This window comes from Magallana gigas, chromosome 5 (assembly GCF_963853765.1).
Source record: "Magallana gigas chromosome 5, xbMagGiga1.1, whole genome shotgun sequence".
Taxonomy (NCBI): Eukaryota; Metazoa; Mollusca; class Bivalvia; order Ostreida; family Ostreidae; genus Magallana; species Magallana gigas.
Window position 1 is genome coordinate 20,225,219 of NC_088857.1, and position 14,840 is coordinate 20,240,058.

Sequence of the window (14,840 nt, forward strand, 5' to 3'; positions counted from 1 at the left end):
TTATTTTTTTTTCTTTCGAATTACTGTAAATTAATCAGTTTAAAAACCAAGTTCAATGGGACAATGTAAATTAATGAAGTTTTAATACAAGATACATGTAACTACATATACCAGCTTATATTATAATAACAATGGAAGAGTCGTTAAAACACTAGTTAGTATAACCAATTACTTAAAGGTGGGTATATGGGTGACTGGTCATATTTGAACCCAAGGACAGCGTAACCAAAATGTTTTTTCCTGGGTTTTTTTAGTTACACCATTGAACACACGCGTTTTCTTCATATTGCACCATTGAAACAGTCTAATGTAGAGAAATCCCCCAAGTTAAAAAAAAAAGATAATTAAGACTCGCAAGTTGTACATTTTCTTTGCCAGAAGGAGTATGATTTAACTTTATTTGGACAATTTTTTTAGAGCTGTGGGGGGGGGGGGACGCCGGGTGCGACCTCCTTTACTCCGCCACTGATTTACCGCTTATTCTATAAAATGTTTCCCTTTCCAAGTTTTGTGGCATGCAACATAAATGATAATTGATTAATAAGTAAGTAATAGAAAGCGTTAGACTTTTATGCATCCCCCATCCTTTGTAATGTTTAGAACTAACCTACATTTTCACTATAATCAAAAAATGGACCCAGCAAGTACATCTGATTGAAATTGATTAATAACGATACATGTACATTGATTTCTTTGTTTTAAATGATGGGGTGTATGGGTCGTATTTGACAAAAAACAGAATTCTTAAAAAGTCAGGCTATTCAACGGTAGTATTTTGTACGTAGTTATACATGTATATGTACATTAATTAATGAAGCAAACTATCTAAAGGTTATTTTGATAATCTTGGTTGCAGTTCGCCCTTACTCTTAAATTCACCTCCTTTATATCTAGATATGTCATTAATAAAATGGTAAAAACTTTCCATTTTAATTCATATACATGTAAATATGATTAAATTAGAGCGTATAATACAGCAATGTTACAGTATGAACAATATTATATGTTTGCACTGCATTTTATTTAGATTAAATGTCTTGAGTACGACTTTGAGAAAGCTTCAAAGCTTACTCAGAAAATCGCATTTTTGTACTCAGCCGGAGTACGAGTAGGAGTATGAAAAAGTTTTATAACCTCGATAACTTGAGTAGGAGTACAATTTGGAGCACGGAGTACGATTTGGAGTACGAGATCGTACTCAAAAAAGTTTTATAACCTCGGGGCCGGGACTAAATTTGGGTTTAAATCTACGCCTGCTAATGGGTAGGCGTAAGTCCTTAGTCTGTGCACAAAAATGGCGAGTGTTTTGTTTCTAAGGCAAAATATACAGAGAATTTTATTTTTTGGTTTGTTTTATGTGTTATTAAAGAAAACATTCACATTTATTTAAATATTTGTACATGTCCGTAAAACCTTAAAAAATACCTATTGTTCAATAACTGTTTCTATTTCTAAATAAATTAAGATTAAATCAATTGGATAAATAATGGGCTCACCTTATTAAACGTATGTAATATACATTACTACTGGTAATGAAATTTACCTAAAGTGTGAAGAATGGGTATACCCCGATAAATGATATAAACACAATAATTAAAAAGATGCTTTACTTCTAAATTAAACATGTATTCCCCAATAAGATAGATGTATATAAGTACGAATAGATTATTGATTTTTTTAATCAATACGCAGTAAGCATGAACTAGAATTTAATGTTTCTAATCAAATTTGAACCTGTGAAACGAAACTGATTTCAAAATTATGAATAGGAGCAACTCAAAACGTTTACATTTGTAATTTGTCCTTGTGTGTGGTTGTTTGTTCTTTACCTATACATGTATTACTGAAAACTTTACAACACGTATGCATTCTCATTTTCATATTTTTACTCCTAGTATCTTTACAAAACCGTATAAAAGCTACATGTATTTTGGAATGTTTATGAACTCGTATTTAGATACAATCAATTTTTGTTTGTTAAATTATTACTTAAAAATATGTTTAAGAAGCGTGCAGAGTGTGCATCAATTTTAGATCTGTTGACAAGCGTTTGTCAAGGTTATCGAATATTATAAAATTTCACATGCACATCTTGAATTTTTGGAAATCAAATTCATTAATCTTATTAATTCTAGGATGAAGTGATTAATTGCGTTCATATTTAACATCGATCATAATTCTTTTAAAATAGGTATGGGGTACATGTACTATCAATGATCTTCGTGCATATTCATATGCATTGTTTATTTGTACTCATTTAAATGAATTGATCTTAAATTACTTGAATTCATATGCATAATAGTTTTGTTTCATCATATTTAAGATGTACGTATATTAAGGTATTTTTTTTATTTCGAAGTTGTCGACTTGCAATACAAAAGCATTGTTTTAGCAATTTTACAACAGTGTGCATTATTTACAAATTTAACTATCTTGCATTTATCATACTTATTATATAAACAATTGTACACCCCCCCCCCCCCCACCCCAATAACCCAAAGCAGATAGGGAAAAAAGTAAAACTCAAATGCACTTGTTAAAATCGCAAAGATGCAAAATGTCTTATCCGGAAGGGGATAGGGGATTTTTTTAGATGCCTTTTCCATTAAACTTGTAAAAACCTTTTATTTATAAAACTTTCTTTAAATAGGAAGGATGTTCTTAGATAACTGCTTTTATATCTTTATTTTAATCAAGATACTGCTCAGAGGGTTATTTTCGTCCCGTGCAATTTCCGTCCTTCTACACTTGCAGACAGTTTCACTCTGCCATGACTTCGCCCAGTCACACCTGTTACTTAAGTTACTTAATATTAGATATTGAAAATCAACAGAAATTTGTCCGCTGACAACAAGGGTGAAATGATTGAAAATTAAATAGGGCGAATTATTCCCAGCTGTTTATGGTGTATATTACTTTCAACCCCCCCCCCCCCCCCCCGAAGAAACCAGAACAAAACAATCGATCGATTAAAATACAGGAAAGGGAGTTGGGGAGACCTCGGCCTCAAATGTTGATAATTCCTGTCTTGTTAATTGTTGACTATTAATATCTTTCAAAACTATTATCATTTGAATCGCAGAAAATCAAGAATCGTTTCCATGTCATTGTCTACATTCTTTCAATATTGGAACAGAGGATGGACAAGGTTCATGTAATATTATTTATACAGTAAGATATTTTCGATTTCAGTTGGTTGCTGTTATACTCATGGTCATATTATTTTCTATAAATAATAATATAGTGAATTGATAAAAAAGAATCAAGCCTTATCCCAGCATCTGAAAATGTCTAAAGAACTACAGTGTCTATGAAGCATACTTCTCATTCTGCAGACGTATTGGGGCATATCCACTGTACCTTTTCCCTGTATTCTATAAATATAATTAAATTAATATGTAAGATTGTGCCTCAATATCATCTACAATGCATTTAATTGTCACATATTTGGTTTCTGAAACCTCTTATATATGCCGCTTTCATATCAACTGTTTTTCTCAAAAATTTCATTATGATAAGAAGTGTATAGGCATTTGTTCTACTTTTATCAATATAAAATGTCGTGAACAGCTTGAACTATGCAGATTCAGTGGTAAAGTATGACATGCGTACTTTCGGGTACTACATGTACTATGAATTGGAAAATTGATCCATCACATATAATCATAGCCTCAAAGCAAAACAAAATACGACATGCGCATGCTTAGTACTCAGCGGAGATGTCTAAATTCTTCGACATTTAAACCTGAACTTACGCCACTTTCAGAAACGCAACCTTGACCCGACTAAATATTGGCGTAACTTCGTTAGTCGGACTAACTTAGGCCCAGATTTACGCCTTTCCTGATGGATACTTCTGATTTATATGCACGCTTAAATTTACCAAAATTAGCATACAGTTTAAAAAATTGAGGATTTTTAAATGCCTATAAATAATCTAAATCCGGAAAAATCGAACCGAACCTACTTGAATTGTGTGTATTTTTATCACAGGGAGGAGACATTTAAATCAACATTGCTCTGTTGGTGGATCGATGGGCGCGTTTGATGAATTATACTTTATGGATTATTTTACGTCTGAAAAAAAATCAAATAAAGCTTTGAAGTTGCATATTACCATAGTGACCAAACAAACATTCCTGACCATACAAAGATGATGGAAAGCGATTTAAAACGTGTCAATGTTTTACAGTGAGCATATTTGACAAACGTTTACCTGGAAGAACCCACGTGATTGTTTGAAATAATTTATTCCATGCGTGGGTTCAAACATGGGTCACGCAGGTAATAGCTTTCGCTTTCTATAGGAAAAATCTTTACATTTTCATACGTTTAGTTACAATAGTTAAAAATTTTAAATTAATATACAAAACACTGTAGCTTTTTGTCGGTTGATTGCCGCATTTGTTATTAAAATAGAGTTCATTAAAGATAACGTAGATTGCAAATAGATTACACGTATTCATTTACACATAAACATTTGTGTTGATATAAAGATTCAACATTAAGCACAAAAAATTAAAAGATATTATGTAATATAGTTTATGTCTGCCTTCCCACGTTCATACAGCATATGTACAATAACTGTACAATATGTACAATACAAATGTACAATACAATAAATATGTACAATACAATAAATGTGACTCTATTCGTTCATGAATAAATAGGTAATTAATTGAAGATTGCAACGCATTAACGTTGCACAAAACATAATGCCATAGTCAAGGTCACAACAAAATGCATATAACTCAAGTATTGTGACGAGTAGAAAGTTCGACTATCCTTCTATTGATGATAAAAATTCAAAGAACTATATGTACATGTATACCAAAACATTAAAAATGTCACTAAGGTATCTGGGGCCCGTTTCTCAAAAGGGCCTACGTCCAGGCGTAAGCTTAGTCCGGACTAAATCAGGGACTAAACCTCAAAACCAGACTAAGTTGCGTTTCACAAAAAGGCGGAAACTTAGTCGGGACTAAATTTGGGTTTAAATCTTCGTCTGCTAATGGGTAGGCGGAAGTCCTTAGTCTGTGCACAAAAATGGCGAGTGTTTTGTTTCTAAGGCAAAATAAACATAGATTATCAATTTTTTGGGGGTTATTTTTCGTGTTATTAAGGAAAACATTCACATTTATTGAATATTTGTACATATATATACGTATAACTTAAAAAATACATATATTGTTCGATATATTTCTAAATACAATTTGATAAATAATGGGCTGACCTTATTAAACGTAATATTCATTACTTCTCGTTAATGAAATTTACCTAAAGTATGAAGAATAATGAAAGATGGGTATACCCGATAACTGATATAAACACACTAATTAAAAAGTTGTTATAATTCTAAATTTAACATGTATTCCCCAACAAGATAGATGTATATAAGTACGAATAGATTATTGGTTTTTAAATCAATACTCAGTAAGCATAGACTAGAATTTAATGTTTCTAATCAATAGTCAAATTTGAATCCATGAAACAAAACTGATTTCAAAATATTGAGAATACTCCTTTGAATAGGATAAACTAAAAACGTTTACAGTTGTAGTTTGTCCTTCTGTTCTTTGTGTTTGTTCTTTACGCATATTACTTACATCTTAACAACAGGTATACATTCTCATTTTCATTATTTTACTCATAGTATCTTTACAAAACCGTATGAAAGCTGCATGTATTTTGAATGTTTATGAACTCGCATTTACATATAATCAGTTTTTGTTTTGCTAAAATATTACTTCAAAATATGTTTTAGAAGCGTGCAGATTGTGCATCAATTTTAGATCTATTGACAAGCGTTTGTCAAGGTTCTTGATGATTCTAAAATTTCACATGCACATCTCCTTGAATTTTTGGAAAACAAATTCATGAATCTTATTAATTCTAGGATGAAGTGATCAATTGCGTTCATATTTAACACCGATCGTAATTCTTTTAAAATAGGTATGGTTTACATATACTATCAATGATCTTCGTGCATATGCATATGTGTTGTTTATTTGTACTCATTTAACTGAATTGATCTCTAATTACTGGAATTCATGATAGTTTTGTTTCATCATATTTAAGATGTATGTATATCAAGGGATGTTTTTTTTTTATTTCGAAGTTGTCGACTTGCAATACAAAAGCGTTGTTTTAGCAGATTTACAACAGTGTGCATTATTTACCAATTTGACTAGCTTGCATTTGTCATACTTAATAGATATACAATTATTGTATACACCCCACCCCAATAACCTAAAGCAGAAAGGGAAAAAAGTAAAACTCAAATGCACTTGTTCAAACCGCAAAGATGCAAAATGTCTTATCCGGGGGTTGGGGGGTTAGATGCATTTTCCATTAAACTTTTAAAAACCTTTTATTTTTAGAACTTTCTCTTATATTTTTATTTTAATCAAGATACTGTATACAGGGTTATTTTCGTCCCGTGTAATTTCCGCCCTTTTACACTTGCAAATAGTTTCGCTATGTCGCGAATTCGCCCAGTCACAGTTGTTACTTAAGTTATTTAATATTATAGAGATTGAAAATCAACAAGTCTTAAATTCGCCCGCTGAAAACGAGGGTGAAATGATTGAAAATTAAACGGGGGCGAATTATTCCCTGTATATAGTATATATAGCTTTACCACCCCCCCCCCCCCCCGAAAAAACCCAAAACGAAACAATCAATCTCAATCGATTAAACCAAAAACAGAAAAGGGAGTTGGGGAGATCCCGGCCTCAAATGTTGATAATTCCTGTCTTGTTAATTGTTGACAATATCTTTCTAAACTATTATCATTTGAATTGCACAAAATCAAGACTCGTTTCTATGTCATTGTCTACATTCTTTCAATATCGGAACAGAGAATGGAACTTTTCTTCCTTCTGTGGACGTGGACAAGGTTCATGTCATGTTATTTATACAGTAGATATTTTCGATTTCAGTTGGTTGCTGTTTAACTCATGGTCATTTTATTTTCTATAAATACTATAGTGAATTGACAAAAAAGAATCAAGCTTTATCCCAGCATTTGAAAGTGTTTAAATATCTATATGAAGCATACTTAACATTAAATCTGCAGACGTATGCGGGCATATCTACTGTACTCTATCCATGTATTCTATTAATATTTGAAGTTTACACGAACATTGAAGTTAATTGCTACGCATTGTTTCGTTCAATTAATATGTACGATTGTGCCTCAATATCATCTACAATGCATTTAATTGTCATATATATGCCGCTTTCATATCAACTGTTTTTCTCTAAAATTTCATTATGTTTAGAAGTGTATAGACATTTGTTCTACTTTTATTAATATAAAATGTCATGAACAGCCTAAACTATGCACATTCAGTGGTAAAGTATAACATTCGTACTTTTGGGTACTACATGTACTATGAATTGGAAAATTGATCCACCACATATAATCATAGCCTCAAAGCAAAACAAAATACGATATGCGCATGCTTAGTACTCAGCGGAGATGTCTTAGTTATTCGAACATCTAAACCCTAACTTACGCCTCTTTCAGAAACGCAACTTAGACCCGACTAAATATTGGCGTAACTTTGTTAGTCGGACTAACTTAGGCCCAAATGTACGCCTTTTTGAGAAACGGGCCCCTGGAGACCTGGGGCCCGTTTCTCAAAAAGGCGTAAATATGGGCTGAAGTTCATAAACATTCCAAAATACATGTAGCTTTCATACGGTTTTGTAAAGATACTAGGAGCAAAAAAAAAAACGAAAAAGATAATGTATACGTGTTGTAAAGTTTTCAGTAATACATGTATATGTAAAGAACAAACAACCACACACAAGGACAAATTACAAATGTAAACGTTTTGAGTTGCTCCTATTCATAATTTTGAAATCAGTTTCGTTTCACAGGTTCAAATCTGATTAGAAACATTAAATTCTAGTTCATGCTTACTGAGAATTGATAAAAAAAAAAAATCAATAATCTATTCGTACTTATATACATCTATCTTCTTGGGGAATAAATGTTTAATTTAGAAATAAAGCATTTTTGGAATAATTGTGTTTATATCATTTATTGGGGCATATTAACTCTGTTAAGTGACAAAATCACACAGCAAAACTTGCTAAAATGTTTTGTTTGAAAGATATAGTTGATGAAGCATATAGGATATGTTCATTCAAAATTATTAACTCAACAGAAACTATTTTGGTATCGATATCTACGGGGATTTAACCATGTTTCGAACACCCTTGGAATTTCTATTTTGATCATGCGTCAATTATGGCCCGAGTATAAATATTTGTTTCATTAAATTTTCTGGTTTCCTCTCGCTATATCATTGAAAGAAAATCATTGAATTTGTTTAAAAATAGAAAATATAGCGAATTAATGCAGTAATGAGCTTTTTAACCATGGATTGTGCAATATTAAGCAATCATCGAACCACTATACAACACATACGAAAAAAATAGCGAAGTTTTGATATTTCATGCAACCCCCCCCCCCCCAAAAAAAAAAAAACAACCAAAAAAAACGAAGAGGCTCGGATAAATATATTTATTACTTTCATATTAAGATTTGTGTCAATGTAAAATGTGGAGAAAAAATTACATATGAAATAATTGATGAATTTCAAGTCTAATTTTTTTTTTTACACAATTTGTTTCCAAAGTTTTTTTTTCGAATTATTTAAGTGAAAGGGTACATACAAACCATAAGTGCATGCACGTTTATTTGTAAATGTTTCACCAAAGTTATCAGATCCAAGGTACAGAGGTGTGTGTCAGACGTATAGTGGACTCAACATAAACTACCCGAGTACACTTACATGTGTATTTAGTATATTGAACGAGGCTTCATATTAATTTGAAGCTAATAAAGAGGATGTGTATGTAACCTACGAAATAAAATCTATTTAATCTGGAGTCAATGTTTTGCATCGGTTGTATGATAAATAAATTATCTAATATTTAAAAAAAAAAATGAGGGACTTTTGACGACTCTAAAATATAGTTGGAGCTATCATCATATTTTGGTATTTACATTTTAACAATACTGAAAATACTTTTGTCATTAACCTTAGTTAGACTACCTAAGCTAACCCCTTTTACTCACCAAAAATGAAATATAAAAAAAGAGGAAAATATACAAGTCAATAATTCACTTAGTGAGTTTTAAATTTCAAAATATCCCGCTCACACATATTTTGCGTGGAAGTTGGGGGGATGAAATGCTTGAATACTAGACATTTCTTATACAAATATACGAGATACAAATATACATATGTGCATCACGTATGTATATTCTCTGCATTATTCATTGCCCAATTTACTAAAAAATATGAAACGTAAATCAAATTATTGAATAAAAATAATGAAATTAAAACTATATATCGATTATCTAAATATGTCATTTTAACATGTAAACGGCAAGTGCAAATAAAAAGAATGTGCATAAAACATGGTAAGAAAGTTTCTAATCGAGAATTGATACCACCTATCAAAACTCTCTATTTTCTTAATTTCATATGAAATTAATAAAATTTACACGACAAATTGTACAATTTAACATTACGGTCAGCACCGATATTCTCAGCAACAGAATTAGCAGTCAATTCCTGTTTACGCCAAAAGTTACGACTACCCTTGGCTAGGCGTAGATTTTTGTCTTAAATTAAGGCGGGCGTTAAGTTACGCCTTTTAGTGAAACGGACCTTAGTCCAAATATTTGACTTAGTCCGGACTTACGACAGGCGTAAGGTTACGCCGGGCGTACGCCTTTTAGTGAAACGGGCCCCAGGGGCCCGTTTCTCAAAAAGGCCTACGTCCAGGCGTAAGCTTAGTCCGGACTAAATCAGGGACTAGACCTCAAAACCAGACTAAGTTGCGTTTCACAAAAAGGCGTAAACTTAGTCGGGACTAAATTTGAGTTTAAATCTACGCCTGCTAATGGGTAGGCGTAAGTTCTTAGTCTGTGCAAAAAAATGGCGAGTGTTTTGTTTCTAAGGCAAAATATACAGATAATTTTATTTTTTGGTTTGTTTTATGTGTTATTTTTTACATGTGCATATAACTTTAAGAAATACCTATTATTCGATAACTGTCTCTATTTCTAAAAAAAAATAAGATTAAATCAATTTGATAAATAATGGGCTCACCTTATTAAACGTATGTAATATACATTACTACTCGTAATGAAATTTACCTAAAGTGTGAAGAATGGGTTTACCCCAATAAATGATATAAACACAATTATTCCAAAAATGCTTTATTTCTAAATTAAACATTTATTCCCCAAGAAGATAGATGTATATAAGTACGAATAGATTATTGATTTTTTTTATCAATTCTCAGTAAGCATGAACTAGAATTTAATGTTTCTAATCAAATTTGAACCTGTGAAACGAAACTGATTTCAAAATTATGAATAGGAGCAACTCAAAACGTTTACATTTGTAATTTGTCCTTGTGTGTGGTTGTTTGTTCTTTACATATGCATGTATTACTGAAAACTTTACAACACGTATGCATTATCTTTTTCATTTTTTTTTTTTTTTTGCTCCTAGTATCTTTACAAAACCGTATGAAAGCTACATGTATTTTGGAATGTTTATGAACTCGCATTTACATATAATCAGTTTTTGTTTTGCTAAAATATTACTTAAAAATATGTTTTAGAAGCGTGCAGAGTGTGCATCAATTTTAGATCTGTTGACAAGCGTTTGTCAAGGTTATCGATTATTATTAAATTTCACATGCACACCTTGAATTTTTGGAAATCAAATTCATTAATCTTATTAATTCTAGGATGAAGTGATCAATTGCGTTCATATTTAACATCGATCGTAATTCTTTTTAAAAAAAAAAGTATGGGGCACATGTACTATCAATGATATCCGTGCATATTCATATGCATTGTTTATTTGTACTCATTTAATTGAATTGATCTTTAATTACTTGAATTCATGATAGTTTTGTTTCATCACATTTAAGATGTACGTATAGTTGTCGACTTGCAATACAAAAGCGTTGTTTTAGCAGTTTTACAACAGTGTGCATTATTTACAAATTTAACTAGCTTGCATTTGTCATACTTATTATATAAACAATTGTATACACCCAATCCCAATAACCTAAAGCAGATAGGGAAAAAAGTAAAACTCACATGCACTTATTAAAACCGCAAAGATGCCAAATGTCTTAGCAGGAAGGGGATAGGGGATTTTTTAGATAAGGCATCTAAAAAAATTCTCTATCCCCTTCCGGATAAGACATTTTGCATTTTCCATTAAACTTGTAAAAACCTTTTATTTATAAAACTTTCTTTAAAAAGGAAGAAAGTAAAACTCACATGCACTTGTTAAAATCGCAAAGATGCAAAATGTCTTATCCGGAAGGGGATAGGGGAATTTTTAGATGCCTTTTCCATTAAACTTGTAAAAGCCTTTTATTTTTAAATCTTTCTTTAAATAGGAAGGGTGTTCTTAGATAAGTGCTTTTATATCTTTATTTTAATCAAGATACTGTATACAGGGTTATATTTCCGTCCTTCTACACTTACAAACAGTTTCACTCGGTCGTGACTTCGCCAAGTCACAGCTGTTACCTAAGTTACTTAATATTAGATATTGAAAATCAACATAAATTTGCCCGCTGACAACGAGGGTGAAATGATTGAAAATGAAACAGGGCGAATTATTCCCTGTTTATGGATGGTGTATATTACTTTCACCCCCCCCCCCCAAAAAAAAATCGATCGATTTAAACCCAAAACAGGAAAGGGAGTTGGGGAGACCCCGGCCTCAAATGTTGATAATTCCTGTCTTGTTAATTGTTGATATTAATATCTTTCAAAACTATTATCATTTGAATCGCAGAAAATCAAGAATCGTTTCCATGTCATTGTCTACATTCTTTCAATATTGGAACAGAAGATGGACAAGGTTCATGTAATATTATTTATACAGTAGATATTTTCGATTTCAGTTGGTTGCTGTTATACTCATGGTCATATTATTTTCTATAAATGATATAGTGAATTGATAAAAAAGAATCAAGCCTTATCCCAGCATCTGAAAATATCTAAAAATCTACAGTGTCTATGAAGCATACTTCTCATTCTGCAGACGTATTGGGGCATATCCACTGTACCTTGTCCATGTATTCTATAAATATTTTTACACGAAGATTGAAGTTAATTTCTATGTATTGTTTCGTTCAATCAATATGTAAGATTGTGCCTCAATATCATCTACAATGCATTTAATTGTCACATATTTGGTTTCTGAAACCTCTTGTACTACATGTACTATGAATTGGAAAATTGATCCACCACATATAACCATAGCCTCAAAGCAAAACAAAATACGATATGCGCATGCTTAGTACTCAGCGGAGATGTCTAAGTTTTTCGACATTTAAACCCTAACTTACGCCTTTTTCAGAAACGCAACTTAGACCCGACTAAATATTGGCGTAACTTTGTTAGTCGGACTAACTTAGGCACAGATTTACGCCTTTTTGAGAAACGGGCCCCTGAAATTCATGGCCCCGATTATAGTCTGTCCCAAGATATTTTTGCCGCATATTTTCTTAAATTACTCAATATTTATAAATACCTCTTGGTTCAGACGATGTTCATTCAATAGTATGAAATAATCCCAAGATTTCTCCTTTGAAACGCCCCCTCTAGCTTGTCGGGTATCAGTACACGGCTAAAAATAAAAAGTCTACGAGGTTTTTCCATTGCCAAGGAGATGAAGACGCCCGGATGATAACGTTGAAAAATTGCGCGAGGGGTCCCGAGTATTTCCGAATGGAGAAAAGATGTCAACATTCCCCATTATAAATCTCCGTAGGAAATCTATTTTCGTTCCTGTGAATTTTTACGGGGGAAAAATGATAATGTGTGAATGAAGTTATCTTGGGAATTTTCCCTTTCATCGATTTTAATTGCACTTCAGTCACAGGTATGTGTATTTTTATTAAAAATCGTTCAAATATGCAGCATATATATCTTGGGACAGACTATAGATACAGGACCTGCAACAAGAACCTTTACCAGGTCCGGATGCCGATGCCGGGCGTAGAGCATAAGCTCCCATGACCTCGTCTCGGTGAGCTTAAAACTCCATAAATTACAATTAAACAATAAAATATGTGTTTTAAACAGCACTTCTTTGTACATGTAATAGCAACTGTATACTAAATGTGATCTTTCATGACTAAAAGCATTAGCGGATTGCGTTAAAATTTGTTATTTAAAGAGATTGTCTATTTCTTCAGAACGAGAGATAAAGGGAATTATAAATGTTTTGAATTATGATGGGTGACAAAGGTTTATCTATATACACTGTTACAATGTTCTTTTTAAAAATATTTTTTTATTATCTAAAATGTTACATAACAAGGATTTTCAATGCTTTTAACTAGGGCATGGCTGTCAGTTAATGAAATCATATAGCCGCAGACAAACAAATAAAAACTGCAGTCTCTGATTCTTCCAACTCTAAACTTTGTCAGGAAATATGAATAAAATATTTTAAATCATAAACAGTTCTGCTGTTTAATATCACCCCACACTTACTGAATCTGTCCGTTCTGTGCCTTGCAGATTCATTTAACTTGAAAAGGATGTAACTTGCGTATACATTGAACAATTCGCGTGTATGTTGATTCGATAGATTCCTTCTGAAACATCTTATTATATAATAAGTATATACTGTATTGTATATCGTTGTAACAAAACAAATGTTAAAAAATTGAGATTTCCCCCTCTCCATGGATCCATGAATGTGTGTATTCAAAGCATTGTTTGAAGCAGGACTCCGCGCCACAATGTCATATTTATAATTTTTACGCGTCGATAATAATGTGGACGAGTCCAAAAAAGATCAGAAAGAGCTATCCTGTAATGAGATGCTTCGGAGCGCACCGTGTGTAGACATGCGGCTTTATTATTTTTTTTTTATAAAAAAGCTTTCCTTTAACTTTCCTGTTATGAGATTCCTTTGCTTGAAAAGGATAGAAAGGCCTTTGATTTGCCGTCTTCATAAAGATAACAAATATAATTCAAACATTTTAAAACTGTTGTGTTTTTCTGCTTTCAAGCTTACAATTATTTCATACATGTAGATTTATTATATAAACTAAAAAAATAAATAATTTTATTGCAAGTAATCTATATCAACTAAAGTCAAAAGAAAAAGACTTATTGCTTCTTAAATCTGCACGTTCTATTAATGAATTTATGAACAGCAGCAAAAATTCAAATTCATTTCTTATAAAATATAAATGATATATGCTTCAAATTGAATAATTAAATTGTTTAGTCAGACATGCTTTTTAAAAAGCTATAATTACTTGTTGCATTTACTTACACTTCTCTCCTGGAAATGCTTTCAGTCGAACTGCGGTAACTGTACTCTATTCTTCCCCCGACTTCCTCCTTATATTGAGCGTATATTGAGCATCGGCACAGTCCATATCATTGTCTTAGGGGAAAAAGGTTGTAACCATGGCCAAAACCTGTACGTATCACTCAATTTTCTCTGATTGGTCACACTTTAATATGTTTTAAATCTGTGGATAAAAATTGAAAAATAAATAGTCACATAAAACTTTTATCAAACATTTTACAAGGAAATTGAAACAAAAATGCAATTTTTTTTTGTATTTTTTTTAAATTTGAACCGATCTCGATTAAAAAAAACTTATACCGAATAAAATTTAAGCTTTACAAAAATTCTGGATTTTTGTCTGAGAAATTGATATATATCATTTTAAAGCTAAAAACCCCTTTGTTTCAAATATTGTTATTATTTCAACTTTATATGATTTTGCTCGGGATCAGTTTAAAGGGG

General features: G+C 31.8%; 1 protein-coding gene across 1 annotated transcript in view; it reads right to left on the bottom strand.

The window, feature by feature from the left end:
* The window catches only part of LOC105322297 (neural cell adhesion molecule L1-like), a 60,693-nt gene extending 46,204 nt beyond the window's left edge, over positions 1 to 14,489 (bottom strand). The window contains exons 1-2 of the mRNA XM_066084353.1: positions 14,358 to 14,489; positions 3,322 to 3,374 (exon numbers count right to left, since the gene is read on the bottom strand). The gene's annotated coding sequence lies outside the window, so the exon portion shown is untranslated. The remainder of the gene's footprint in view (positions 1 to 3,321; positions 3,375 to 14,357) is intronic.
* Positions 14,490 to 14,840: the final 351 nt, after the last annotated feature.